The sequence below is a fragment of the Triticum aestivum genome, chromosome 7B (genome assembly GCF_018294505.1).
Source record: "Triticum aestivum cultivar Chinese Spring chromosome 7B, IWGSC CS RefSeq v2.1, whole genome shotgun sequence".
Taxonomy (NCBI): Eukaryota; Viridiplantae; Streptophyta; class Magnoliopsida; order Poales; family Poaceae; genus Triticum; species Triticum aestivum.
Genome location: NC_057813.1, coordinates 235,775,411 through 235,780,882, shown reverse-complemented (window position 1 = coordinate 235,780,882; position 5,472 = coordinate 235,775,411).

Sequence of the window (5,472 nt, the reverse complement as noted above, 5' to 3'; positions counted from 1 at the left end):
CATAGTTTGCTTGTTTTGATGAAACTATCAATTTATATCAGTGAATTTAAGCCATGAAAAAGTTATATTACAGTAGACACAATGCAAAAACAAAATATGAATTGGTTTGTAATAGTACTTAGAGTAGTGATTTGCTTTATTATACTAACGGATCTTACCGAGTTTTCTGTTGAAGTTTTGTGTGGATGAAGTGTCTAATCGAGGATGTCTCGATATGAGGAAAAGGAAGAGAGGCAAGAGCTCAAGCTTGGGGATGACCAAGGCACCCCAAGTAAATATTCAAGAAGACTCAAGCGTCTAAGCTTGGGGATGCCCCGGAAGGCATCCCCTCTTTCTTCAACAAGTATCGGTATGTTTTCGTATTTGTTTCGTTCATGCGATATGTGCAAGTCTTGGAGCGTCTTTTGCATTTATTTTTTACTTTTCTTTTATGCACCATGCTGGTATGAGATAGTCCTTGGTTGATTTATATAATGCTCATTGCATCTCACTTAAATCTTTTGAGTATGGTTTTATAGAATGCTTCATGTGCTTCACTTATATCATTTGAAGTCTGGATTGTCTGTTTCTCTTCACATAGAAAACCGGCATTTGTAGAATGCTCTTTTGCTTCACTTATATTTGTTAGAGCATGGGCATATATTTTATAAAAAGAATTAAACTCTCTTGCTTCACTTATATCTATTTAGAGAGATGACAGGAATTGGTCATTCACATGGTTAGTCATAAAATCCTACATAAACTTTTAGATCGCTGAATATGATATGTTTGATTCCTTGCAATAGTTTTGCAATATAAAGGTGGTGATATTAGAGTCATGCTAGTGGGTGATTGTGGATTAGTATAAATACTTGTGTTGAGGTTTGTGATTCCCGAAGCATGCACGTATAGTGAACCGCTTTGTGATAAAGTTGGAGCACAATTTTATTTATTGATTGTCTTCCTTATGAGTGGCGGTCGGGGACGAGCGATGGTCTTTTCCTACCAATCTATCCCCTTAGGAGCTTGCGCGTAGTCTTTTGTTTTCAATGGCTTGTAGATTTTTTCAATAAGTATATGAGTTCTTTATGACTAATGTTGAGTCCATGGATTATAGACACTCTGACCCTTCCACCATTGCTAGCCTCTCTTGTGTCGTGCAACTTTCGCCGCTACCATACACCCACCATATACCTTCCTCAAAACAGCCACCATACCTACCTATCATGGCCATTCCGAGATATATTGCCATGCAACTTCCATCATCTTCCTATACATGACTTGAGCATTCATTGTCATATTGCTTTGCATGATCGTAAGATAGCTAGCATGATGTTTCATGGCTTGTCCGTTTTTTGATGTCATTGCTACGCTAGATCATTGCACATCCCGGTACACCGCCGGAAGCATTCATATAGAGTCATATATTTGTTCTAGTATCGAGTTGTAATATTGAGTTGTAAGTAAATAAAAGTGTGATGATCATCATTATAGAGCATTGCCCCATGAAAAAAAAGAAAAAAGAAGAAGAAAAAGAGAGAGGCCAAAGAAGCCTAAATAAAAAAAGGGGGCCAAAGAAGCCCACCCAAAAAAAAGAAAAAAAAGAAAAAAAGAAAAGGGGCAATGTTACTATCCTTTTACCACACTTGTGCTTCAGAATAGCACCATGTTCTTCATATAGAGAGTCTCCTATGCTATCACTTTCATATACTGGTAGGAATTTTCATTATAGAACTTGGTTTGTATATTACAACGATGGGCTTCCTCAAATGCCCTAGGTCTTCATGAGCAAGCAAGTTGGATGCACACCCACTTAGTTTTCAGTTTGAGCTTTCATACACTTATAGCTCTAGTGCATTCGTTGCATGGCAATCCCTACTCCTTGCATTGACATCAATTGATGGGCATCTCCATAGCCCGTTGATTAGCCCGTCAATGTGAGACTTTCTCCCTTTTTGTCTTCTCCACATAACCCCCACCATCATATTCTATTTCACCTATAGTGTTATATCCATGGCTCACGCTCATGTATTGCGTGAAAGTTGAAAAAGTTTGAGATTACTAAAGTATGAAACAATTGCTTGGCTTGTCATCGGGGTTGTGCATGATTAAATACTTTGTGTGATGAAGATAGAGCAACAACCAGACTATATGATTTTGTAGGGATAACTTTCTTTGGCCATGTTGTTTTGAAAAGACATGAGTGCTTTATTGGTACGCTCGAAGTATTATCTTTTTATGTCAAATGATAGACTATTGATTTGAATCATTCGTGTCTTAATATTCATGCCATGATTAGACATATGATCAAGATTATGCTAGGTAGCATTCCACATCAAAAATTATCTTTTTTTTATCATTTACCTACTCGAGGACGAGCAGGAATTAAGCTTGGGGATGCTGATATGTCTCTGACGTATCTATAATTTTTTATTGTTCCATGTCAATATTATTCAACTTTCATATACTTTTGGCAGCTTTTTATATTATTTTTGGGACTAACATATTGATCCAGTGCCTAGTGTCAGTTCCTGTTTGTTGCATGTTTTATGTTTCGCAGAAAACCCATATCAAATGGAGTCCAAACGGGATAAAAATGGACGGAGAATTATTTTGGAATATTTGTGATTTTTGGGAAGTAAAATCAACGCGAGACAGTGCCCAAGGTGGCCAGGAGATAGGGGTGCGCCCCAGGGAGGCAGGCGCGCCCTGGACTCTCCTGGGCCCCCCGTAAGGCGGTTGACACGCTTCTTTTGCCGCAAGAAAGCTTATTTTATGAGAAAAATCTGGGCGAAAGATTCACCCCAATCGGAGTTACGGATCTCCGGATATAAAAGAAACGGTGAAGGGGCAGAATCTGGGAACGCAGAAACAGAGAGAGACAGAGAGATAGATCCAATCTCGGAGGGGCTCTCGCCCCTCCCACGCCATGGGAGCCAAGGACCAGAGGGGAAACTCTTCTCCCATCTAGGGAGAAGGTCAAGGAAGAAGAAGAAGAAGAAGGGGGCCCTCTCCCCCTTGCTTCCGGAGGCGCCGGAACGCCACCGGGGGCGATCATCATCACCGTGATCTTCATCAACAACTTCACCGCCTTCATCACCAACTCTTCCCCCCTCTATGCAGTGGTGTAACTCCTCCCTTACCCATTGTAATCTCTACTTAAACATGGTGCTCAACGCTATATATTATTTCCCAATGATGTATGCCTATCTTATTATGTTTGAGTAGATCTGTTTTGTCCTATGGGTTAATTGATGATCATGATTGGTTTGAGTTGCATGTTTTATTATTGGTGTTGTCCTATGATGCTCTCTGTGTCGCGCAAGCGTGAGGTATCCCCGCTGTAGGTTTTCAATATGTTCATGATTGTCTTATGGTGGGTGGCGTGAGTGAATAGAAGCACATACCCAAGTAAGTAGGTTGTTTGCGTATGGGATAAAGGGGACTTGATACTTTAATGCTATGGTTGGGTTTTACCTTAATGATCTTTAGTAGTTGCGGATGATTGCTAGAGTTCCAATCATAAGTGCATATGATCCAAGAAGAGAAAGTATGTTAGCTTATGCCTCTCCCTCAAATAAAATTGCAATAGTGATTACCGGTCCAGTTATCGATTGCCTTGGACAAATAACTTTCTCATAACAAAAAGCTCTCTACTAATACTTACTTTATTGCTTCTTTACCTAAACAACCCCTAGCTTTTATTTACATGTTTGTTATTATCTTGCAAACCTATCCAGCAACACTTGCAAAGTCCTTCTAATTTCATACTTGTTCTAGATAAAGCAAACACTGAGCATGCGTAGAGTCGTATCAGTGGCAGATAGGACTTGAGAGAATATTTGTTCTACCTTTAGCTCCTCGTTGGGTTCGACACTCTTACTTATCAAAAGAGGCTACAATTATTCCGTATACTTGTGGGTTATCACGTATCAGTATGTTTGTAGCGCACATTTGCATGGGCATAGTATGGGATGGATACCTGAGCAGTATGTTCACAATATTCATGAAGTTATTAAACTAAGCATTCAACAGAGAATCTCATATCCAAAATAATGTTTCAAATCCTACACTTACCAAGGTTCATCCATACCCCTGAGAACTAGGGGTCTACTCACACATGGAGACAACAAACATAATGACGAGGGTGATGGCATACATGGATGGAAGATTCAAATAACAAACACGATGATCCACTAGGGTTCCTAATGTTACAATGATAAGGATGTGGATGATGATGAGAATGATGGCGGTGACGATGATGATGACGATGACAGTGGTGATGATATTGTAGCCCCTTGCACGTGGTGAGCAAGATGGCCCTATTCTCCTTGCCAGTCCCTCCTCTGGATGAACACTGGAGGCTAGGGTTCTACCTTCTGGACAAGTTTCTAGTCTCTCTGGGCGTCTGATCCATGATTTGATTTCACGGGGTGGAAATAGTTGATCCGGCAGTAGCGTTCGCACTCCATACAACCACTCGTACGAGCGAGCGCGGTCGTATGGAACATCGTCTTTTGCTCTGGAAGCGCAACAACGATATCTTCTTTGGCCTTTTATGGTAGGTGATTATCACTTTAAATACGTGATTCCACTACCATTTCTAGGGCTTTCTTCCATGTGATGTTAAATGGACCAAAAAGAATTACTCGAGGAATTATCAACCAAAAGAGGTGCGCGAATGCGATAAAATTCCACAAAGCCTACAATGTAGGCACAAAATACTTAGTAAAATTATCACATAAATTGGACTCATCAGGGCAAAGCTGGGTGGGTATAGTGGCAGGGAATAACATGAGGATCGTATTTTACTCGGGGAGTAGAACAATTACCACATGCAAATTAGTAGAAGAAGTAGAGGGAATGGAAATTTTGATGGGCCTGACGTCACTGTCATGACTATACAGGGGACCATCATTATAGAGATAGACAATGCAACGATGGCAAATGAGCTGAGAGGAAGAGATGCATGCTGATTGGAATGGTTCTGGTTGGTCGGTGAGATAAAGGGAGCAATGCGAGTCCTTAGTTTAGTTCAAATCAAGTCAATTAAGAGAGGCAAGAACAGTCTAGCACATGAGTTTGCCGCAAGAGCTAGTCATCTTGGGGACTGCATGATGATCGCGGACGTGTCGGAAGCGTTACTCCCACTAATGCTATCGGAATACACAAAGTTATGTTTGTGTGTTGTGTTTTGGGTAGTCATCCTAAAAAAACTTGGAACATGTAAATATCATAATTACATATATCTACGGGAAGCAACATGTTGTGCAAATAGTGTCAAAATAGGACAGAGTCCATCTGCCATAACAAGTGAATGGATAATTAATGACTTCTACCGTACTATTTACTAGAGATCGTGATTACATATGTTCTTATATCAGTCTACAAGAATTACAGGATCATGTGTGATACCCTCAATGCACATAAAATGGTTGGCATCATTCAAGCTGACCATTCTCTTCTCCTCTCATTTTCTTCCATCCTTCCCCT